General features: G+C 44.6%; 1 protein-coding gene across 1 annotated transcript in view; it reads left to right on the top strand.

The window, feature by feature from the left end:
• THSD7B (thrombospondin type 1 domain containing 7B) overlaps window positions 1-25,277 on the top strand; it is a 1,126,819-nt gene that overhangs the window by 6,961 nt on the left and 1,094,581 nt on the right. The window contains exon 2 of the mRNA XM_067742059.1: window positions 8,487-8,575. The gene's annotated coding sequence lies outside the window, so the exon portion shown is untranslated. The remainder of the gene's footprint in view (window positions 1-8,486; window positions 8,576-25,277) is intronic.

Below are 25,277 nucleotides of genomic sequence, written 5' to 3'. Positions count from 1 at the left end.
TATGCGTCCGTGTAGTTACCAGTTTCATTAGACCCAGTCTTTCCTTGCCAGAACCCAAGCAAAATGTCACCTCCCTTTTGGAGAGATTTCATCATTGACAGAAACATAATTTCACTTACCCAGCGAGAGAAATGTTGACACTGACAGGAAGATAGTACCTTTTACCTTCAAAACTGTTTTATAGGAAACAATTTAAGCTAAAAGAGCTTTTTCTTCCATTTTCTCCGTTTTATCAGCAGTGATTACTCCCTTTGCTCTTCTGCCATGTCAACCTACGTCCAAAGTACCTGAGTTTGATCTGATCAGTGTCTGGTTTAAAATGAAGATTAAATATTCCCAGCCCAGGTTTTGGAGTCGGGGCACCTATGGGGATTTGGAGCAAGATTTAGGGTGCTGGTAATGTTAACCCTGTAGCTGTGAGGGGGTGGAGGGGATGTGAAATCTCAACACCGTGAGAGTTGCCTCTCTGAGCATCATCACCATGTTGGACAAGGTCAGTGCAGGGAGGAGAGCCATCCCAGGTCCTGAGCAAGGACGTCTGTGGGGATGAGGGAGAGCAGTAAGTTAGGCAGGAAAGGGCCAAGGAGAGTAATAAGGGAATGAGCTACCCGTCTCTGTCGCCAGCTAGAGGCAGATGCCTTTGTGGTGAGTGTGCCTGGGGAATCACACTGCCTACATTGATTGATTGGATTGCCGGGCCGTGGAGCATGCAGGATCTTAGTTCCCCAGCCAGGGATCGAGCCTGTGCCCCCTGCATTGGGAGCGTGGAGTCTGAACCACTGGACCGCCAGGGAAGTCCCAATCCTCCCCCTTACTTAGCTCTGTGACCTTTGTGAGCTACGACCTCAGTAACGACTCCATCATCCATCTAATTTCTCCGGCAGAAACCCAGTAGTCACCTCTGTCTTCACTTCCCCTACGTGTGAGCACGTCCTTTTGGTTCAGCCTCCAGAGGATCTCAGAGCCAGCCACTTCCCTCCACCTCTATTGCCACCACTCTAATCCAGACCCTCTTGGTCTCTTTTCTAGAATACTCCAGCAGCCTCCTTAACAGTTCTCCCTGTCCCTACCGTTGACCTCTGAGAGTCTGTTTTCCACGTGCAGCTGGAGAAATCTTTTAGAAACATAATTGGATCACATTCCTTCTCCGGTCATAATCCTTCACGGCTTCCTTTGCACACAGCACAAAACCCAGAGTCCCCAAAGAGCACACAGAGCCCTGCAGGATGGGGCCCCGCCTGTTCTCAAGCACCTTGCACACGCCTGCTTCCTGTACTCACCATTGTCCAGTCAGTTGAGCTTTCTTTAAGCTTGTTTCATGCTCCAGATCTTTTCATGGGTTATTTCTGCTGCTTGGAATCCCTCTCTCCCAGCACCATGCCTGAGCCTCTCATTCGACAGAGCTTGTCTTGAATGTCACTTCCGATGTGGGCCACCCTTCCCCTATTTCCCTTTGACCCAGCCTCCTGTTTATTTCCTTCATAGTACATTCCAAATTTGCAATTTGTAATTCTTTTATTTAATTGTCTTGTGTCCCTTTTCCCCACCAGGGTACAGGGATCACAGCTGGTCATTCACTGTGCTATCCCCAAAGCATAGTGCCTGACACATTAGTCGGACTCTGTAAATACCTGGTGAATGAATGAATCCAACGAAGTGCTAAATAGACAGGTATTGAATGAACGGGCAAAGCTAGTGGCGTCTAAAAGTGTGTGATTCTTTTTAGGGGTATTGCCATTGTTCCCAGGAGGTAGAGTGTTAAGCCCGATGGACACAACATGGTGCAGGGGAAAGACTGGGGACATTGGTACAGAAAGACAGAGCTCGAGTTGTGGCTCTGCCTCTTATTAGCTGTGTGATATAGGAAGTGTTTCTTAACCACTCCCAGCTTTAATCTTCTCATCTGTGAAATGGGGGTTAGACATCTTTACCTCAGAGGGTACCATGAGGAGTAAACGAGTTAACGTATGTAGATCCCCTGGCATAGAGCTAGCATGGGATCGGCATTCAACACCCGGTCACTCATTTCTTCCCTTCCACCAACAAAACTGGAACTACAGGCATCCGTGAGCTGATGAGAAAGGTGGTTTTGGAGGAGAGAGAACTTCCAGGTGCCAGCTCCCTCCCCCACTCTCACCCCCCAGTCACATTTCGTTAGGAATCTCAGACCATTGCAGGAAGACACTTTTTCTAGCAGTAGAGGTTGCCAGTCGTTGTGGGACATACGAGCCAGGTCATTGCCTTTGCTTATTCTTCCTTGAAGTTGCACATTTCAAACTGAAGATTCTCAGATTCTTCTGTTCAGAATATGACCGTATTTGGGGGTGAAACCCAGTGTCTTTTTTTCAACTGTGTTTCCTAATACCCTCCTGACTGCCACCTCCATTACTCTGCTTGAATTAATACTGGAGACCTCTAAGAGCTCCTAACCCTATTTCATTAAGTGGCATTATCCCATTTGTCTGAAAATCTGCTCTCTGCTCTTCGTTCATTAGCAGAGGGACTGAGCTTTTCCTGGGGTCCTAACTGTTCCCTCTCACTTGGTTTCTGGACTCTTTCCCGTTTCCGTCTCCTTCCTGTCCATGTTCCTACCATCTTTCTTTCTCTTTTTTCCTCCATCCGTCCTTATCCTCACTGTCTCCCCACTGAATGTTCCTTTCGTCATCTCTCTGCTCGGTAGTCCTCCTTGAGTAGCACAACTGGTAGAGCAGATACTTGGGTGCCTCTTGTCACATCCCTGGGGCTACTTGGGATTTCAGCCATGGCTATAGAGGACAGCTTCAGGTCCTCCTTGCTTCTGTGCCTCAGGGCCTTCTCCAGTGCCAAGGCAGCCTGGAAGTGTCGGGGAGCTATGGCCTCAGAGGCCACTCTCAACCAAGTGGGAGGGACCCTGGGTCTTGGTGACTAATTGGATTTGGCACTTGAGGGATAAGGAGGGGTGCAGGATGGCTGCCAGGTTGTTGAGTTTGGGGAGACTGGGAGAGTCCCGGGGACGGCAAGATAAAGAAAGGACAAAGGCAAAATATCAAGTGAGGGCAAGCGACCTCAGGGCAGGAATCACTTTATTTACCTTTGTATTCCCAACATGTAGCACAGCACCAGCATCTAAGTGTTCATGAAATGTTCACCGAAATAGCAAACCCATTTCTTCCTGTGCCAGTGCCTTTAGAGAAAGCTGTTCGGTTGGTATGGCTTTCTTCAGAAAGTACCAGCTACCCAGGCACCATAATCTTATCCTGGAGATATCAATAGATTTTTCTCTTTTAATATTTGTTCCATCGTAGCACAGAACATCAGTATGAGAGTCATAAAACTGCTATTTCCTTGTCATTTATCAAGCCACTGTGGAAGTCGTTTGCTTTTAGGGGGGATTAATCTTCTAGAAGATCAGTATTGCACGGTATTTCGGTATGCATCCTAAGTGGTTAGGCAAATGTAAATTGTTTAGCATTTATATATCACTTATATTCTCCAGGAGTGCAACATTAGTTAATTCTCATGATACCTAGAGATAAGAGTCAATTTCAAGGCATGATTTGTGTATGTTTCAAGTTTAGAAGTGTTTTCTGTCTTTTTTGGCAGTAGCTATTTCACTTTCGATCACAAGACTTCTATTTAATTTTGTTTATCATATTCTTCTTGTACTGGTAATACATGATGACTGTTATTTGCTGTGCAACTGCTATTTGAATAGCTTGGGGCTCAGAGCTGATCTCAAAGGCCCTGCATCCTGCCTGGAGTTCCAGGTTGTTCTTGGAGTTGATTGTAGTTGATTGTATTCTCCCACCCTTGGAAGAATATCTACTAGGCTTTACAAAGACACCAGCCCCTTGAGTGGAGAAAGTGTGAACGTCAGTCCAGGAATGAGTGCCAGTGTGCTGCCCTGGGAGATGCGTGACTGAGACACCAAGATGCATGCCCTGGAGGTCCTGTGCCCCTGGATGCAGCTACAGGGAGCCCTGGCTACCTCACTGAGGGTCTACACACTGAAAGGCTGGGAGACAGCTGAGTGCTGCTAAGGAAAGCAGCACGCCACCTAGAACAAGGCACAGTAGCAGAGGCCACCAATATTAGATCAACCCAGGTATGGAGCAAGGAGGCCTGTCTCCCTCTTGCTGGCCCAGGCTGCGGCTGTGGCTGATGTGAACCCACCCAACACGTGGACCAGCAGAGAGGTGAACTCCAGTGGAGGGAGGTGAGGGCTGACTGGATGGACACCACTCCATCTCAATACCATGAAGAATCCCCTTGTACACAGATGCCTCCCAGAAGGTTGAGGGGTGAAACTTGAATTTAAGTTAATCTTTACCCCCAAAGTAAGTCTTGAATTAGAAAAGACCAAGTTATGTTACGCTGAAGGGTGAAATATTTTCCACAATCAGCAGAAATGGAAGCCCAAGAGCTAAGCTGCGATGGGTTACAAATCAATTTTTAAAAATCAGCTTTGCAAATTTTATAGACTCTCACGACAATCAAACATTCCATCAATTATTTTGTTATTATCCCATTTAGCAAATGAGGAAATTGAAGCTTAGAGGTAGTAAGTGACTCACTCGAAGGCACCCAGGGGGTGCTGTTTTCTAAGCCAGGTCTGACCCCAGGTCTATCTGACCCCAGGTTTGTCTGACCCCAGGTCTATCTGACCCCAGGTCTGTCTGACCCCAGGTCTATCTGACCGCAGGTCTATCTGACCTCAGGGCTATCTGACTCCAGGTCTATCTGACCTCAGGTCTATCTGACCCCAGGTCTATCTGACCTCAGGGCTATCTGACTCCAGGTCTATCTGACCTCAGGTCTATCTGACCCCAGGTCTGTCTGAGCCCAGGTCTATCTGACCTCAGGTCTATCTGACCCCAGGTCTATCTGACCCCAGGTCTGTCTGACCCCAGGTCTGTCTGACCCCAGATCTATCTGACCTCAGGGCTATCTGACCACAGGTCTGTCTGAGCCCAGGTCTATCTGACCCCAGGTCTATCTGACCTCAGGGCTATCTGACCCCAGGTCTGTCTGACCCTAGATCTATCTGACCTCAGGGCTATCTGACCCCAGGTCCATCTGACCTCAGGTCTATCTGACCTCAGGGCTATCTGATCTCAGGTCTATCTGACCCCAGGTCTGTCTGAGCCCAGGTCTATCTGACCCCAGGTCTGTCTGACCCCAGGTCTGTCTGATCCCAGATCTATCTGACCTCAGGACTATCTGACCACAGGTCTGTCTGACCCCAGGTCTATCTGACCCCAGGTCTATCTGACCTCAGGGCTATCTGACCTCAGGTCTATCTGACCCCAGGTCTATCTGACCTCAGGGCTATCTGACCCCAGGTCTGTCTGACCTCAGGTCTGTCTGACCCCAGGTCTATCTGACCCCAGGTCTATCTGACTTCAGGTCTATCTGACCCCAGGTCTATCTGACCTCAGGGCTATCTGACCCCAGGTCTATCTGACCTCAGGGCTATCTGACCCCAGGTCTGTCTGACCCCAGATCTATCTGACCTCAGAGCTATCTGACCCCAGGTCTGTCTGACCCCAGGTCCATCTGACCTCAGGTCTGTCTGACCTCAGGGCTATCTGACCTCAGGTCTATCTGACCCCAGGTCCATCTGACCCCAGGTCCATCTGACCCCAGGGCTCTCTGACCTCAGGTCTGTCTGAGCCCAGGTCTGATTTTTGCTCTTATCCTTTACCCCAAGGGATTACTAGTGCTTCCTAAACTTTCCCACCAAAGTGTTCTTAAGAGGCACAGGACTGGGGTGCATAGCTCTCCCATGGTGGGGTGTGGGTGCGGGAGGCTGAGGACTGGTTAGGAGTTTAATCAGCAATTGTAGGCAACATGGAATTTCTTTGTCTCTTTTTTTTTTCAAAAATTATATTTGCTATGAAGAACTCATTCATTTTGTATTCTGCTACATATCTACTTTCAAAATGTTTAAAATTATGTAACATTTAGAAAAATGAGTTTTCATAGATGAGCCATGTTTATCCCCTGGCTCCAAGTATAACTCTGGGCCAGCCTTGGTGAACCCTCCAGGGTACATACATCCTAATTTGAGAACCAGTGGGCGGTCTCAGACAGGTACAAGGTGGGGAGACAAAACGTGGATTCATGCAATAAAAGACGGCTAAAGCAAAATAGAAAACATTTGGACCACGGTATGAGAAAACAAAAAAACGGGGAGAGAGAGAGAGAGTGTGTGTTTGTATGTGTTTGTGAGAGACAGACAGACAGAGGCAGAGAGACAGAGACAAAGACCAAGACCTAGATAGACAGAAGAGACAGACCAAGATAGAGGATACAGATTGTTGGTTGATTGGCCCAGAAGGTTAGAGCAGGGCGTCAGTGGAGGCTCTTGGCTTTGTGCCCATGTGTGACTGATTAACTTTGTAGGTGAGAGCAGGAGGTGACTGGACCTGAAGTCGTTAGCTGGATCATCATGTGGGTCGTCCACAGCCACAGACCCTCTCCTGGCCACGTCTGGGAAGGGAGTTGATCTCTGGATGGACTTGGTGACAGTAACTGTCCTGAAGACATGTGGAGCTAGAGATAGAATTCACTGGCGCGGTGGACTCTGAATTTGCCTGCAGATGTATTCTGGTCTCTAGAAATGCTGTCTTGCTGCTCGTCTCTGTCTCTGGGGATATGTTTTTATTCGTCAAGTAACTGGATTCCTAGTTTGTTTTCCAGAAGGGAGTATCCTAGTTTCTCAGACATGAATATTCCCATTGTTGGAAAGATTATACTTCTTTATTATAAGTTGATAACATTAGCATCCTGGTGTAACAACCCATCTCCCGTGAATTTTCTTAGCAAACATCTGTTCCCAGAGTGAGAACACACTTCGGTGAATAGAAGAAGTCAGGTTTTGCATTTGCAAAGCTGAGGTGCAGCCCCTTGAACCCATGATAGAACCTGCGAGTGTGAAGAAGGAATCTCTCTCTGAGGCCGGGTCTGAGCAGCCAGCCAACCGGTTTTACCCACCCCTTTCAATGACATCTTCCTGTAGGGGGATTAACCTTGCACTTGGCTACGGATACACTTATAAAAATGTTCAGTCTCTGTAGTAAGCAGAGGACTGCAGATAGAAAACTGGCATGGCATTTTTTTTTCTTAGCAAATTGGCAAAGTAATGATAACATATAGTGTTGGGAAGGGTGTGTAGAAAACTGCCTTTTCATACTGCTGGTGAGAATGTAAAGTGGTTTAGCCTCTGCCTCCCCCCCTTTTTTCTTATACAGTAAAAGATTTAAAAATTCCTCTGCCCTTTGATTCACCAAGTCTACATCCAGGAATTAATTCCAAGGAAACCAATGATAATAACAGTATGGCTTATAGCAGTGAAAAAGCGTCCAACCCTACCATACGTGCCCTGCAGTAGAGAGTGGCTAAGTCAGTTGTGGTTCACATACATGATGGAATACAGCAAGGCCACTAAAATGATCGTGCGGCAGTCAATTCACTGACATTGAAAGATGTCCCTGATCCAGTTGAGTGAAAAAATATTGGATAATATGTTCAATACATGTAGCCTAATCCTGTTTTGAATATCTGAGAATATGTATGTGTGTATATGTATATACTTGCATGTTTGTATATATGTGCATATGCCCATTAACAATGGCTTCTCGGAGAAGTGGGATGGTGACTGCTTCCAACAGAAATCCATCTGGTCCCTCACCCTTGTTGAGACATCAGAAGACCCCTTGGTGTTAGTGCATTTAGGCTTCCTAACTCCGCCCGCCGTCCCTGGGTTAGTGGTCTCTTGTTCGGGATTTTTTAGACCCGGCCAGGCTGGCTTCTGGCTCCTACTCTAAACGTCTGCCTGCTCCGTGTTTCTGATTATTCCACTTCTGTCCCGTATCCCCCTTCCCCATCAGTCCCAAGCTGCTCACACCACTGGAGTTTGATTCGTCACTGGTCCATGAACGTCTCCTTTAGTTTCCTGGCTGCGGTTGTTCTTCACCAAGCTGGTGCCTTTGGGACTTGACTTTGTTTGCCCTCTCCTGGTCCTTTCAGCCATGCATATGCCCGTTTAGCCAGCTTGCTGCTGTGGTTTCCTCGCCACCTACAGTGAGGCCATGCCATCTGTCTGGCTTTTGCTCGTCTCCGATGTTTCTTCCATCTCCTGTGCTATTCCCACCGCCCCCATGCCTTCAGCTGCCCACATGGCAGGACCTGTCACTCGTTCCTGGAGAATGTCCAGGAGGTGTGGGGTTGAGCGGCAGTGAGCTCGCCTTCCATGTGGGATGCCTGGCTGAGCTCCACGCAGCTTTGCGGATGACCCTGGCCTGCCATTCTCTATTAAGCATGACTTGTGTCTGGGATGGATGACATTGTCTTTCCACGGAGAAGTGGGCTTAACTTGTGCAAGGAAAATGGCTTCACTGACGGGTAGGACAATGGGATTGAAGAGGAAAAAAAATGTTCCAGAAGCCAGGAATGATTTAGTGCTGTACTTTGAAGGCATTATTCTTTCTCTCTTTTTCATTTAGGATCTCTACTCTTTGTCCAAGAAGACCTAAGATATCAGTGGAGAGAAGGTGGCAGAACCACAGACATCCTTATGCAGATGAAGCTGGGTGTGAGTACCATCTGCGGCAAGTTGCTTACCCTATTTGATTTTTAGTTTCCTCACTTGATAAAAAGAAACTTAGTAATAATAGTTACTTACTGTATATTTACTATAAGCCAGCCACTCTGCTAAACCCTGAATCCTCCTAATATAGTAGATTCCATCAGTTTTCCCTTTTATAGGTTGGGAAAAGGAAATTTTAAAGAGCTTGGATGTCCAAGTTCAGACAGCTTGTAAGGCATGAGCCAATATTTGAACCCAGTCAGCCAACTACGAGCCCACACTCCAAGTCTGCACTGTTTGCCTCTTCTATGGACCAGTGTAGGTGAAGTGGCTCATTCAATGCCAGTACATACTAAGTGCTCAAAAATTGTCCCTCCGAGGGCCATCCTGAGTTGACATGAGGTCAGACTTTAGGGTCAGAGATTCTCCTCTTCATGGATATCCCCGGACAACAAAAACCCAGGAGGGGCTGGCTGCCTCTGTCTACCTCGTATCAGCGTCGGTAGGCTGCAGGCTGTGTCTTTCATTCCCTGTGTGACAGTGAGCAATGAACTTCCAATTTATGGTCTCCCACTTTCTTTATGGAGCCCCTGTTCCTATACCCCATCAATCATTGTCACTTTGAATTTTTGCAGTGTTTTACAAAATCAACCTGTGCTGATCTTTCTGTTGGTTTAAAGCTCGTGCAATGAAGATCTATGCATATGCTGTCTCCCTGAAACGGGCATTGTACTGCATAGAATCTTCAACAACAAACCCTCAACAATTACATCAGCTACTACAACAATTAATGTTTTGCCACCACATAGGCACCCACGGTTTGGTGCACTAAGTGCTGAGTTCAGGGGTCTCAAACTCAAATTCCTGTCAGGCCAGCAGCTTAAAGGAGGAAGCAGGCCAGGTGGGTAGCAATGAACCTAGAGCCTGTGGCCTCAGCAAAGGGGTGACTGCTCTGAGCACTGGCCGGGTGTTGCCAGGCTGGACTGCAGGCTCGCCTTTGTCAGAACTTCGCCTTTCTCAAGAGAGTTGTAAATATGGATTTTTATGTGCGATTTCTCAATGTAAAATGTTGGCAAATAATTCACATTTTTAAAAAATAAGTCCTCATGTGTTAGCTATATACCATTTGTTTTTTACATTCTCTGACCTAGAGCCCTTTTAGGTCACTGAATGAACACTACACCATAATAAGAGTATAAACTGTGATCCTAGGAAAGTGGATATAATCAAAGGTTTAAGTATCAGAGGTCTCTAAAGAACCATTGTCAGGCCATTGCCACTTAGAGCGGCAGCACGGGACCCCAAATGCCTCACTAGTGGGCCAACGCTAATTGCTATGGCCTCCATGCTCCTTCCAGGCTCTCGTCCTAGGTTCCTTATTCTTGTTTTTGTGGCTTCAGCATTCCTTGTGTTCTGTTCCGGCCTGATCTGCCAACTGAGCCCAGCTGTGTGCATTGGCTCACTGCAGCTCTGCAGAGCCAAGGCTTTTGAAACCCAGGTGGACTCCATGAGCCCGCAGAGCCTCAACCTGATGCCTGTGTGCTCCTGCCCCAGGGTCAGCGTCACCATCTCCTCACCAGGAGTCTTTGAGGTAGAAACCATGGGTGGATACTAGCCATGTCACACAGACACTAGGTGTCCACACTGGCCAAAGGGCACACAGGGACCCTGAGCCAGGATCTCTCCTGGCGCTTCTGGGGCCCAGCGGGGTGTTCCTAGTCATCACTAGATGCAGCCCGACCTCATGGCTGCAGTGAACTCCGCGGAGTTCTGAACAGCTGGTTCAGATGGGATTGGGCGTGGATGATTCCTTCTCTGTCTGGCTCCGCCCCTGGGACTGGGATGAATGTTGACATGAGAGCCCATGGCAGTGGGATTTCCAAGAGGAAAGGCAAGGTTATGTTCTGATGGGAGAGAGGTCTTTCCAGAAGCCTGGGGGATCCGGCCATTTGGGTTCCGGTTCACCGATGGGTTGGAATAGGTGCTTTAGGATCAAAGCTGTGAATAATCAGAGGGTATTCGAGGCCCATTTTTATGTCAGTGTCTAGGGCCTGCGCCAAGCCATCTTTAAAATTTTCTGGTCTGCTAGAGTCGATTGCATCATTTTGGTTCATTTTCTGTCAGACGAAACCTATGTATTGAAGTTTTCTGTTGGATGAACACTTACAGCTTCTCCACATCTCCATTGTTTCCGGACCACTTGCAAATATTGACCAGCACTGCAGTTAGCAAAGCAAAAACATGGTAGTGGATACCCAAGGAACTCACACTTTCCGGGAAAAGACAAAACCACTGATACCTATTGTTTTTTAAATCTGAGGGCTTCTAACCAATGAAGCCCCTTCTTCTTCCTGGTAAAGCTGTTGGAGTCATTTGAAGCTGCTGGCCCAAGGCCACTTGGCACAAGGAACAGACCGGGGCTTCTTGCCCTAGCCAGGCTGGGCAGCCCCAGTGTCCTGTGATCATGCACTGTTGGTCTGGCTGGGTGGCTTCCCCCTTGATCCTGTCTTAGCCCCCAGAGTCCACAGAGCTGGAAGGGACAGCATCTGGGCCTTGAAGAGCCTTCAGGTCCAGGTTTGCATTTACTACAGCCAACAGTTTTCATTTTTGACAAGTTAAACAATCTTCTTGGTGTCGTGGTGTTTCACCGTGAAGCATCAGCACAAGTTGTGTGGAACAGAAAATTCACGACATGGATTTGTTGAAATGAGGTAAGAGAGATGCCGGGTCCTCAGACGAGTGGGCATCTTAGCGCTGAGTTCAGGGGTCAGTGGATGATCACCAGTCATCACAATTGCTGATCCTGGGCTCAGGAGGGGAAGGGTATCAAACTATGATGAGTGGGACGTGGGCTTTCATTTTTTTTCCCAAAGGCAATCAGTGATAGGTGAATCTGGGCCAGCACACTCTTTGACTTGGACCTCTATCATTCATTCCTCAAACATTTATTGAGCACCTACTCTGTACCGGGGACTATGCTAGGTGCTGGGGAATAGACTAATGGATAAGAAACATCACTACTGTCCTTATGGATCTTTTGTTCTAGTTATGAAGGGCAATAAACACGTAAGCAAATGTCACATAATGCTATCTGCTTAAAGAACGTTCAATCGGCTAATGGGATAGAGAAAAGCGGGGAAGGGCCTGCTTTGTGAGAGTTGGGCAGTGAAGGGCACTCCAAGGGGGATGACGTTTAAGACCAGCAGGGGCACAGGCTCTGAAAAGCCACCATGCTTGCTGTGTGCAGGGGAAGAAAGGGGACCCATGCAACCGGGGAGCAAAGGAGAGGGTAGGGGAGACAAGCTCAGGAGAATCTCTGTTCAGGTGGGACCTGATGGGCATGGTCAGGAATGTTGATTTCGTTCTAATCGCTCCTTTCAACCACGAGGAAGGAAGGTGCTGGGTTTAGAAAAGCGGCGTTAGTCACGGGCTCATGGATGGGACTGGACAACTGTCCTTGTTAGTTACACGTCCCAGGTTTACACCAGAGAGTGGCCAGATTCATGCCCAGACCTAGGTCTGTCTACCCCAAATCGTGTGTCTTTCTGACCCCGCTCTGCCTCCCTTTCTACCTGACACTGAAGACAGAGGTCGTGTGTTATAGAGGATGTGGTTATGGGTCACACGGACGCCCACTATGATCACATAAGGCTCTGAGCCTCAGGGTCCCCATCACACAAAGGGGCCTCAGGTGAGCACATAGTCTTCAGCTGGGCATTACCTGTGAGGGAAGTTTTCACAGTCCAGGAGTAACAGGGCTGAGAGAGGAATTCGTGACAGCGTCAAAATAACTGAAGTAAGGAAGAATGTTATGAGGGATAGAGTTACCTGTTTTCACTGAAGACAGAAGACAACACATTTCTTTTAAGTAGAAATTCTTAACTGGTGTCCTTAGACCTTGAAGGGATCCATGAGAGCAGTTGTGGCATCCACAAGCTATCTTCCATATTTCAAGAATCTCTAATGTCTAATGGAACCACTTTGGCAGAGTCTACTGTGTAGCAGAATCTATCTACCAAAGCTGAATGCTGAATACACACACACCCTAGGGCCCAGCAATTCTTCTGCCAGGGTATTGGGTACCAGATACGGGAATGCTCATGTATATTCCCACAAAAGACAGGTACCAGAATGTTCAGAGCAGTACTATTGGAAATAGCCAACACCTGGAAATTACCCAAATGCCCATCCATAATACAACTGATAAGTAATTTGTAGGATTTTTTTTTTTTTTTTTTTTTTTTTTGCTGTACGCGGGCCTCTCACTGCTGTGGCCTCTCCCGTTGCGGAGCACAGGCTCCGGATGCGCAGGCTCAGCGGCCACGGCTCACGGGCCCAGCCGCTCCACGGCATGTGGGATCTTCCTGGACCAGGGCACGAACCCACGTCCCCTGCATCGGCAGGCGGACTCTCAACCACTGCGCCACCAGGGAAGCCTGATATGTGTGCTTTTAAATTTTAATTCAATTAAAAATTTTTAAAATGCTTAATGGAAATTTTGTGATAGTCATTTCTGGTTTTTATTGCATGCCCAGTGAAATACGACTTTTCATAGTCTAAGAGGAGAGAGGAAATTGTTGCTGGAAAAACTGTTTGGAAGGCAATACTTTTTAAAACGTGGGCCCAGCCCAGGGCAAAATTGATGGATGATTTTCTCCGGGGATCCCTCATGAAAGTTTTGGAGCCAGTGAGCCAAACTTGCAAAACAGGCTGTCTCACTGATGGCATGCTTGTTTGAGTCCGTGGCAAGTTTCTGGTATTTTCATGAACATTATAAGAGAATATTGTCGTTCTAAGATGACTTAGATTCAGACCTTGCAAGACGCAGGGAGATGGGTTAATGATCTTTTCCTGCTGGCATGTTTTAGACTGGCTTGTTATGAGTTTACTGTTCAGTGAGAGTGAGATGTGGGTCCCAGTTCCTCCGGGTCCCTCCCCTTCCCTCCATCTGGGGAACTGCAGGCGGCCATCTGTGTTGTCCAACACTTGGCTGCCACCTCCTGGTCAGTCGTTAACAAGGAGGACCTTAGGCAAGGGGAGGAATCGTAGCTGATTGAAAGTGAGTTTGTCACTTGGATCAGTGAGACAAAGGGCTTATGTTCTGCTTGGACCCTGGCTTATTGCTCCTCTTGGCACCTGGGCAACCTTCTACCATCTGCCAGCCACCCCTGGCCACCATCTGCCAGCCAACCAGCCAATCCAGCTTCCTGCCTGCTGTGTGACTCAGTGCAGAGGAGTCAGGCAGTCCATGGAACTGATCCAATTCATCCTGGTCTTGCAAAGACAGTGCCAGCACAGGGGTTACTGCAGGTGGTGGTCGGGAAGCGAGAAGCCTCCACCACTGTCCTCTTGCTCTGTTCAGTTAGTTCCAGAACCATGGTGATAACTTCACTCCGCATGCCTGGAGGAGCAGAGGCACAGCTGTCTCATCTAGAAGGACACGAAAACCCAAATGCGGGGAAGGAGGTGGAAAGGGTCAACAGCCGTCTTCTGCAGCAATCATGTGATAGTGAGAAGAGTTGGAGAGCCACCAGCCTAGGCTTTGGACCCTAAGACTCAGACAGTGATGCAAGCTGGTGTGATCCTACTAACCAGCAGCCAATCTTGTCTTTTTTTTTTTTTTTTTTTTTTTTTTGCGATACGCGGGCCTCTCACTGTTGTGGCCTCTCCCGTTGCGGAGCACAGGCTCCGGACGCGCAGGCTCAGGGGCCATGGCTCACGGGCCCAGCCACTCCACGGCATATAGGATCTTCCTGGCCCGGGGCATGAACCCGTGTCCCCTGCATCGGCAGGCGGACTCTCAACCACTGCGCCACCAGGGAAGCCCAATCTCGTCTTTTATCTGACCTCCCCCCGCCCCGATTCAGGGGATAAATCCAGATTATTTCTCAGCCAAATTTGGGAGTCCATGTCTTCTTGCTAATGATTGGTTTAAGGAAGAGAATTTATCCCAAACCTAGTCAAAGAGAAGAGAGAGGAGATATATTAAAGGATAGCTGGTAAATGTTCCCTCATAGGAAAGAGTGGCCTCACTGTCTTGTCTTGATGTAATTCCTAAAATGGCTGCAGCCATGTTGTGACCATGAGGATTGCAGGTCTGGAGGTAAACTGACACATTTAGGCTGCTGGGGGAAAGATGAAAAGAACCTGGATCCCTCAGGATACCTCAGAGCCCTTAAAATAAATAAGCCTGAACTGTCCCACCTCAGGGCTTCCCATTATGGGAGCTCATCTGTTTCCTTATGTTTAAGCCTACTGAGTTTGAGGTTTTTGGTCCCTTCAGCCCAAAGCTCCCTAATTAATCTGAAGCTTCAGTCCAACTTTTCCCCAGCTGCATGCAAATATTGTCAGTTTTCAGCTAGAAAATTTTACCTGGATATATCCTGTGAACCATTATTTTTCAGGTCCAAAATATCTAAAACTTACCTACTTGTCTTTTCGTCATATCTACACCTCAAATTTATATTAAAATTAGTAATTTTTGACTTCTTCTCCTACTTCCAATCTGATAATACACCACACACATATACACATAATCACACATTTTATTTTAATAATCATATGCAATACAATTTTCTATTATTTATGAAATGCTTACTGTGTGGCAGGGTGTGTACTAGGAAGTTTATGTACATTTATATAAATTATTATAAATCCTTAAAATAGCACTGAGGATAGACCATTTTATCTATTATACACCCATTGTATATCTTAGAAAAATAAAGCACAGAGCTGTTAGGTAACTTTCCCTAAGTCACACAGCCTATCTCGGGCAAATGGGGATTTGAACACAGGAAAGGCTTCCCCCTATGGATGCTCCTCTTCTCTCATCACCTCTTCCTTTGGACGTGTCTTGCATCTCTCTTTTCATTTCCTCTCCCACTGTCACTCTTCAGGTTTAGGCCCAGTGTCTCATGGCTGGACTACTGCAATGGAAAAGGCTTATAGACTGCCTTGCCTCAAATCTTAGCTGCACGTCCCTGCTGTACTGATTTCCCTACAATTGTAGTCATTCCACTTTTCCACTTGAAAATCATCAGTGATTTATCATCATCTGTGTCAGCAGCCATCGTGGATGGCAGGTAATATAAACGTGTAAAGTTTGTTGAATGTGAGACACTAGGCTCTAACTTGCTTGCATTGGGACCAAATGCCTTTGCGAAAGCTGGGCAGTTCAAGTAAAAAGCCATCGGTTGGCTACCAGTTTGTAACCAACGGCCTTGAAGGCAAAATCCACACTTTTTTAATCTTGGCATTCAGGTCATCTAAAATTGAATCCTCAACTAACTTCCTCCTGTGATTTCCTACTTACCACCCTTCCGAAGTCACTTACTCAGACACGCGTGTCTCCTTCTCCCCAAATGGTCTTGACACCTACACTCTTTCCTTTTTTTTTTTTTTTTAATTGTTTTGTCTGCACCACACAGCTTATGGGATCTTAGTTCCCCAACCAGGGAACAAATTGGCATCCACAACAGTGAAAGCCTGAGTCTTAACCATTGGAACACCAGGGAATTCCCTTGACCCCTACGCTCTTTCTCATCACTTTGTCCCAGGACTTTTGTCCATTCCTTCTTACCTTTTGCTTGATGGCCATGACCCAGCTCTAGTCTCTCTTCCTTGACAAGGCACTTTGGGGATCACATGAGAGACTCTCTGGGCTGAGGGTTCAGGTCAGGCTCCAAGATCATCCTCACCGGACATGTGCCACTCCTTAGTTTGAACTCTGCCGGTGACAAAGAGCTCAGGACTTGTTAAGACGGCGCAAGCTACCATCGAGAAGCCTCGCCTGCTCCACGTCCTGCCATAGCTTGAGCCAAATCTAATCAGCCCAACATCTCGCTTTTGAGGTCAGACAGGACAAGCCTGCTTTTTCCTTTTGAATATTGGAAGGATAGCAGCCATGTCCTCCGTCTTCTCAGAATCCTCCATGTTCAAAACTCTCTCAGTCCGTCTCAAATCTTGCCTGTATTTTCCAAGAGAGCAGATGCAGTGTTTGATGGTCCGAGCAAGTTCTGAAGCCCTATAAGGAAGCATTTGACTTTTAACAATGAACAGGTGGTCAAACCCAAGGGGGACAAAGTGGAGAGAAATACAAAGGGGGCACAATTCACAGAGCGGGAGCCATTCCATTGGAAAGCCTTCCCCACAGAGTAATAATGTGTGTGTGTGTGTGTGTGTGTGTGTGTGTGGAAGAGGAGGTCCTTATGTGAGGTGGAGTTGAAGAGTTGTGAGTGTGTGTATGTGTGTGTGTCTGGGAGGGATGGGTACTGGTGCTGGGGGTGGAGGTTTTTCTTTTCCTTTATGCTTTTTTTTCTGGAAGTATAGTTGATTTACAATGTTGTGTTAATTTATGCTGTACAGCAAAGTAATTCAGTTATATAGATATATAGATATTCTTTTTTATATTCTTTTCCATTATGGTTTATCACAGGATATTGAAAATAGTTCCCTGCACTATACAGTCGGACCTTGCTGTTTATCCATCCTATATATAATAGTTTGCATCTACTAATCCCAAACTCCCAATCCATCCCCCCCTCCCCCTTGGCAACCACAAGTCTGTTCTCTATGTCTGAGTCTGTTTCTGTTTCATAGGTATGTTCATTTTTCTCATATTTTAGATTCCACATATAAGTGATAGATGGTATTTGTCTTTCTCTGTCTGACTTACTTCACTTACTATGATAATCTGTAGGTCCATCCATGTTGCTACAAATGGTATTACTTCATTCTTTTTTTCTGACTGAGTGGTAGGGTGGAGGTTTTTCCGAAACATCTGCCTGAGGGAACCTGAAAAGTCTGTTTTGCTGATAGTGTATTTAACCTAAATCTGTAGATTAGGTAGCGGCCACAGTGGATTTTGGTATATTTAGCCATCTCCTTGCATTGATTATCTGTGGCGCTTTCTTGGCAACTAACCTCAGCCTTCCTTGTGATACTGTGAGCTGTTGTGTCATTGTTGGCCATGTTATTGAACTTCCCATGGGTGTCTCTTGTTTGCCCACGTAGAGGGTAAACCCCTCAGGAGGAGGGACACTGGCCCTGAGTCTGGTGGCCCTCGTAACTCCTAGCAGGGTAGGGGAGCGGAGCACAGGTACTCACAAGCATTTGTTTCAGACTCTCAGGGAATAGAAAGAACCTTAAATACAATGGAACAATTGCCCGATGGGCTCTTCAGGTTGAATCAGACTGTATCTCAAGGTTAAGGGTCTTTAAAAGCTATCTGTCTGAAAAGTCTTCCATTTAACTGAGAAATGTTTCCCTGTGGCTTTTACCAGTTAGTGTACACAGAACAAGGATTTCTGTTCCTTCAAGGAGCCCTTAGAATAGACAGCTATTATGTCTCTTCTCCTGTATGTAGTGTGTGTATAGTGTGTGTGTGTGTGTGTGTGTGTGTGTGTGTGTGGTAGGAACATTATCTTTCCTGTTGCAAATCATTGTAATAATGGGCCATGCCAATGAAGGGGTCTATAAGTAATGAAAATTTGTACATTACATAAGCAAATTTAATATAGAATTTGTATATTCAAAAGAGGAATGTAAAAAAGAAGATATGATTTTGTCTTCAGTCATGGTAGGGTTTAGCTGTCATTTTTATTTGCATTTCTTCTTTTCCATATCTACTGGTATAAATTTAAATTAGGGATCTTTAAATTAAAAAAAATTTTTTTTAATCTCAAAAAGAACTTCTCGAACCTAGGGGCAGGACAGGAATAAAGATGTAGATGTAGAGAATGGACTTGAGGACACGGGGAGGGGGAAGGGTAAGCTGGGACGAAGTGAGAGAGGGGCATGGACATATATACAGTACCAAATGTAAAATAGATAGCTAGTGGGAAGCAGCTAGTGGGAAGCAGCCCCATAGCACAGGGAGATCAGCTCGGTGCTTTGTGACCACCTAGAGGGGTGGGATAGGGAGGCTGGGAGGGAGACGCAAGAGGGAGGAGATATGGGGATATATGTATAGCTGATTCACTTTGTTATAAAGCAGAAACTAACACACCATTGTAAAGCAATTATACTCCAATAAAGATGTTAAAAAAAAAAAGAACTTCTCTGTTGCTCTGAGTTGATGACAAGTACATGGAATCCTGGCAGAGAGAGCTTCCATTCTTTGGAGACCTCATCCCAGGAAAGACTAAGTCGGGCAGTAATTTCCACCTCCTGTCTTGTTGTTCTCACCTCCTGGAGGCTCCCGGTATAATCCAGTGCTTTGTCTGACACTGAGCTCCATAAGGCCTATTTATCGCCTATTTATCGCTAGCTCCTGCGGAGCTAGAAAGGTTATTCAGAATGGTGTCCAGGCCTCCAAAAGATGGGCAGAGTCCGTGCATTTAAGCCTTGGTTTCTGCTTCAGGCATGAGCCAGGGCAAGAGAGGATGTAAATTAAAAAGGACCAGTCATGTGCTCATCAGTGCATTCCCTGGGCATTGGCCAGGAATTGAAAAGAGTAAGTTTGTTTTATTTTCTTCTGAATACTTTTCTATGCTTTCTAATTTTTTTTAGTGAAATTTACTAAATTTACTAAACAGCTTTGAAGTCCTTACAGTGTGCTAGGCATGTGCTGGGTATTGAGTAAACAATAAGTAAAAAGAAGTTCCTGTCCTGAAGGAGTTTATCATTGGTAGAGCAGTCGTTTTTTTGTTTTTTTTTAAGAGCAGTTCATTTTAGTGAGCATTTACTACATGACAGGCAGGCATGGCACCAAACATTTTACCTACATGATAATTTATATCCTCACAAAAATTCCACGGTGTAGAAATAATAATCCTCGTTGAAAGATGAAGACGCCAAAGCTTAGAAAATATAAGCAACTTTGCCAGAAGCTGTTAAGTAGCTGGGCCAGGGTTGGAACTTGTGCTAGATTGTTTTTCTGTTCACTCATATTCGGTGTCCCTTCCCCCATCCTCTTGACTTCGAGCAAGGCCATGTGACAGACTTTGACCAGTGAGAGGAGAGTGGATGTCCTTTCTGAGCACCTTTAAGATCATCGTGCAGTTTGATTGTTCTCTGCCATGATGACAGTTCCAGGTAGAGGCTGCTATGTGAGTCTGGGTTCCAGAGTGAAGGTGACAGAGAGCATGGCTACCGCCCATCCATAATGGGCATGTAGAGTGAGTTTATTGCTGTTGGAAGCAAATCCTGGGGTCATTTGCTCTGCAGCATGACCTTCTGACTGGCACAGAACCTTTAAACCATTACAGCAGAATATCTTCTTTTATATCATTTCTATAATTAGAAATCAAAACAGTAGAATTTGGAGAAGGCATTATCCGGGCAGGATTTTTCAGTATAAAATATTTATATGAATGTCAAATATTTTTTGTGTGTGTGCCTTATCTGCTACCACTCCTCCACTGTTAAAATCTTCCATAATCAGTGATGTTGACTAATCATCTCCGGGACTCATCCTGCATCTTGCTGTCTTGATGCCCTTGCCGATGCCTCTTCCTGGAATGTCTTATAGTTGAATTCAATCCTACAAGCATTTATTGAGCATCTTTGAAATGTCCGTTATCCTGGTCCTCTGAAGTCCCAAACTCCTACCTCCTTCCTGAAGCCATCCCTGATGACCCCAGGCCCATGTGATCTCTCTCGCTCTCCCCCAGACTCTAATACCATTGTTTACCGTACATGATATGTTGCTCAGAACTGTTTACTATCATTTTTAATTGAAATAAAATTCACAGAAAATCTACCATTTTAACCTCCTTAGGTGGACAATTCAGTGATTTCTAGTGTATTCACAATGTTGTGCAACCATCACCACTATCTACTTCCAGAACACTTCCATTAACCCCAAATAAACCTCGAACCCATTAAGTAATCACTCCCTGTTCCTCCCTCCCCGCAGCCCTTAGCAACTGCTAATTTACTTTTCTTTTCTTCATGGATTTACCTATACTGGGTATTTCATATAAATGGAATAACATTTTCGTGGCCTTTTGTGTCTAGCTTCTTTTTCTAAATTGAAGTATAGTTGATTTATAGTGTTGTGTTAGTTTCTGGTATACAGCAAAGTGATTCAGCAAAGGACAGCAAAAAGAATATATATATTCTTTTTCAGATTCTTTTCCATTATAGTTTATTACAAGATATTGAATATATTTCCCTGTGCTATACAGTAGGACCTTGTTGTTTATCTATTTTATATATAGTAGTTTTATGTGCTAATTCCAAAACTCCTCATTTATCCCTCCTGCCCCCTTTCCCTTTGGTTTGTTTTCTATGTCTGTGAGTCTGTTTCTGTTTTTTAAATAAGTTCATTTGTTTAGATTCCACATATAAGCAAAATCACATGATAACTTGTCTTTTTCTGTCTGACTTACTTCACTTAGTATGATAATCTCTAAGTCCATCCATGTTGCTGCAAATGGCATTATTTCATTCTTTTTTATGGCTGAGTAATGTACCACATCTTCTTTATCCATTCATCTCTTGATGGATATTTAGGTTGCTTCCATATCTTGGCTATTGTAAAGAGTGCTGCTATGAACGTTGGGGTGTATGTATCTTTTTTAATTAGAGTTTTCTCCAGCTATCTGCCCAGGAGTAGGATTCCTCAATCATATGGCAGCTCTATTTTTAGTTTTTAAGGAACCTCCATACTGTTTTCCATAGTGGCTGTATCAATTTACATTTCCACCAACAGTGTAAGAAGGTACCCTTTTCTCCACACTCTCTCCAGCATTTATTGTTTGTAGATATTTTGATGATACCCATTCTGACTGGTGTGAGGTGATATCTCATTGTAGTTTTGATTAGCATTTCTCTAATAAGTATCTAGCTTCTTTTTTAGCATAATGTTTTCAAGATTCTTCTATGTTGCAGCATTTATAAGTACTTTACTTCTTATATGGCTGAATAATGTTTCATTATATAGTCATACCAAATTCTGTTTAACCATTCATCTGTTGATAGACATTTGGGTTGTTTCCACCTTTTGGCTATTGCACATGGTGTTGCTACTGTAAACACTGGTATACAAGTTTTTGTGTGGATATATGTTTTTATGTATCTTTTTAATATATACCTAGGAGTGGAAATGACTGAGTCATCTGGTAACTCTAGCTTTTTAAGTCTCTGCTTTTTATTTTCTCTAATAGATTATGATTATTCCTGGGATCATTAGATTATTAGATTATTATTATAGATTATTAGATATTATTATTAGATTATTAGATTATTCCTGGGAGCAGAAGTCTTCTAACTCTCTTTATCTGTGCTGCTGCAAACATTCATTCCTTTTGCAAATGTGTGTCGTGTTGAATGCCTACTTTGTGCCTGGTACTTCCCTAGGCGTTTGCAGGTTGATTATCACAGAGTCCAAGCCTATAATCTGAGAGGTCGAATGGTCTGGCTTTCCATCCAGTAGAAGAATCGTATATCTGGATTATCTAGTCTTTGTATAAACATTTATACAGCTCCTTAAAAAATAATTTCTATTGTATTTTGTGATTACAGAAACAGTATATGTTTACTGTAGAGAGTTTGAAAGTACAAGAACATATTTTTAAAAAAAACACAAAAATAACCCATAATTCTGTAGCTCAGAGATACACGCTGCTAGCATATTATTAAAATGCCTTCCAGACTTTTTTTTTCAGTCTGAGGCATGCAGTTCATGTTATTAGAATGATCCTATATTTATCAGCTACTACTTCTTCTTTTTTTTTTTTTTTTTTTTTTGCGGTACGCGGGCCTCTCACCGTTGTGGCCTCTCCCGTTGCGGAGCACAGGCTCCGGATGCGCAAGCTCAGCGGCCATGGCTCACGGGCCCAGCCGCTCCGCTGCATGTGGGATCTTCCCGGAGCGGGACACGAACCCGCGTCCCCTGCATCGGCAGGTGGACTTTCAACCACTGCGCCACCAGGGAAGCCCGATATTTCATCTTTATTTTCTCTCCGCCTTCTTCGCTGTTCAATCCTCCTACTCCTCCATTCTTGCTTCCTGGGGTCCTATTCCCGAATAAACCACCCACAGGTCAGACTTTGTTGTAGATGTTACTTTTGGGGGATTACAGGCTAAGGCATTAGATGTGCAGTTTCAAACACAGAGTTTATTTAAACATTATGCCATGAGTTTAAGATGGATATATATATGTAATTTATATTTATGTTAATTATAATGTATATGCATATGTATTAATATATATATACATACATATAAGTTTTATATTTATATATATATTCCTTCATCCCTGCTGTCTTCTAAGATCTCCTTGTATCAGAGGGGCATGTCCCAGAATCCTTCGCCAGCCAGGTTCTGATTTAGACTCTCAATGAGAGGACTCATACATGACTGGAAATCAGGGAGAAGCAGAAGAAAGTATTGCTTCTCTAGCACTGATGAGCAAGGGTGTGTAGGTGAATGTGAAGTTCTGCACCATATGGTTATTGTAAAGTTTCGTAGCAGCTTCTGTAGAGTCACATGCAACTGCAAGAAACAGTACAGAGAAATCTTGTGTATAGTTTACAATTTCCCCCAATGGTAATGTTTGTAAGATAGTAGTATAATATCACAACTACGATATTGACATTGATACAACTCACCGATACTATTCAGCATTCCCTAGTTCTGCTTGCACTAATTTGTGAGAGTGTGTTTAGTTCTATGCAATTTATTAACATTTAGAGTATACAGTTCAATGGTTTTTAGTATATTCACGGAGCTTTGCAACCTTCACTACTATCTAATTCTAGAACATTTTCATCAATCCCAAAAGAAACCCTGTACCTATTAGCTGTCACTCCATCCCTCCCTCCAGCTATACTTTCTCTATGGATTTGTCTATTCTGGACATTTTATATAAATGGAATAATACAACATGTGATCTTTTGTGACTGCCTTATTTCATGTAGCATGAATAACATTTTTAAGATTCATTCATGTTGCAGCAGGTATCAGTACTTTGTTCCTTTTGATTGCAGAATAATATTCCATTGTATAGGTATAGCACATTATTTTATCCATTCATCAGATGATAACATTTGGGTTGTCTCCACTTTTGGATTACTGTCATTAATGCTGCTATGAACATTGATGTGCAAGTTTTAGTGTGGACTTAACATTTTCATTTCTCTTTGGTGTATACCTTTGAGTCGTAATTGCTGAGTCATGTACTAACTCTATGTTTAACATTTCCAATAACTTCCCAACTGTTTTTCAAAGTGGCTGTACCATTTTACATTCCTACCAGCAATGTCTGAGGGTTCGAGTTTTCTCACATGCTGGCCAAAACCCGTTACTGTCTGCCTTTTTGATAGTTCTGTACAATCTTATCACATACGGTAGGTTTGTGTATCCACCACCTTGGTAAAGATCCTGAACAGTAGCATCACCACAAAGATCCCTCATGTTGCCTTTTAAAAGCTTATCCACCTCCTTTTTGTGCTGCACCCTCTTCATCCCACCAACACCTGGCAATCACTGATTTGTTCTCAATCTCTAAGATTTTGTCATTTCAAAAATGTTGTATACAATGGAATCACACACTAATTAACCTTTTGGGACTGACTTTTTTAACTCAGTGTAATTCCCTGGAAATTCATCCAAGTAGTTGCATGTATCAATACTTGGTTTCTTTTTATCCCTGACTAGTGTTCTGTGGTCTGAAGGCCTCCTGGTTTAAGTAGTCACTCATTGAAGGACATCTGGGTTGTTTCCAGTGTTTGGCTGTTATGAAAAGTGCTTCTATAAACATACATGTACAGGATTTTGTGTGAACATAAGTCTTCATTTCTCTGGGATAAAGGTCCAAGAGTGCCATTTCTGGGTTGTATGGTCAACAAATGTTTAGATTTATTAAAAATTGCTGAATTGGGGCTTCCCTGGTGGCGCAGTGGTTGAGAGTCCGCCTGCCGATGCAGGGGACACGGGTTCATGCCCCGGTCCGGGAAGATCCCACATGCCGCGGAGCAGCTGGGCCTGTGAGCCATGGCCGCTGAGCCTGCGCATCTGGAGCCTGTGCTCCGCAACAGGAGAGGCCACAACAGTGAGAGGCCCGTGTACCGCAAAAAAAAAAAAAAATTGCTGAATTGTTTTCCAAAGTGGCTGTGCCAGTTTACATTCTCACCAACCATGTATGAGTAATCCAGTTTCTCTGCCTCTTCAGTAGCATTTTGTACTGTCACTCTGTTGTTTATTGTATCTTTACCTAACCTTTGCTTCTTGTACTTTTCTCTATGTGAAATTTCAAAAATTTACCTTGTTAAAAAAAGACCTCTTTTCATTCAATGGCAGTGATCTTATGTTATGGTTAGGAAAGTCTTTTAAACTCTGATAGTATGAAAATGATTTCTTCTGATATTTTTATAGAGAGGCAAGTAGGCTAGAGGAGTTGAGAATGGTTGGAAGGCTCTCTGCAGTGAGATTTGCTCTATTCCTGTCCTGGCTCCACCACTTGCTGTAGCGCCCACTTTTGTTGACATGCTCCTCCAAACTTTTCTCTTTTCTTGAATGATAACTCCTGTCCTTCAGCTGTTACTTAGGTGATGTTTTTTCATTCTGTTTGCATCCTGGTCAATCTCTGCTAGAGGTTCTCCAGCTTGGCAATGTCTATCTCAAGATGACATACCCAGACCTGAGCACTCCACTCCAGATACATTTTGACAGTGCAGAGAAAATGGGTCTTAACCTGAGCTGTTCTGCACACCATCAATGTTAGCCAAATTTCCAGTGACTTTTGGAGGCAACTGTGTTAACC

This window comes from Pseudorca crassidens, chromosome 6, assembly GCF_039906515.1.
Source record: "Pseudorca crassidens isolate mPseCra1 chromosome 6, mPseCra1.hap1, whole genome shotgun sequence".
NCBI lineage: Eukaryota > Metazoa > Chordata > Mammalia > Artiodactyla > Delphinidae > Pseudorca > Pseudorca crassidens.
This window is presented reverse-complemented; position numbering and strand designations above follow the sequence as displayed.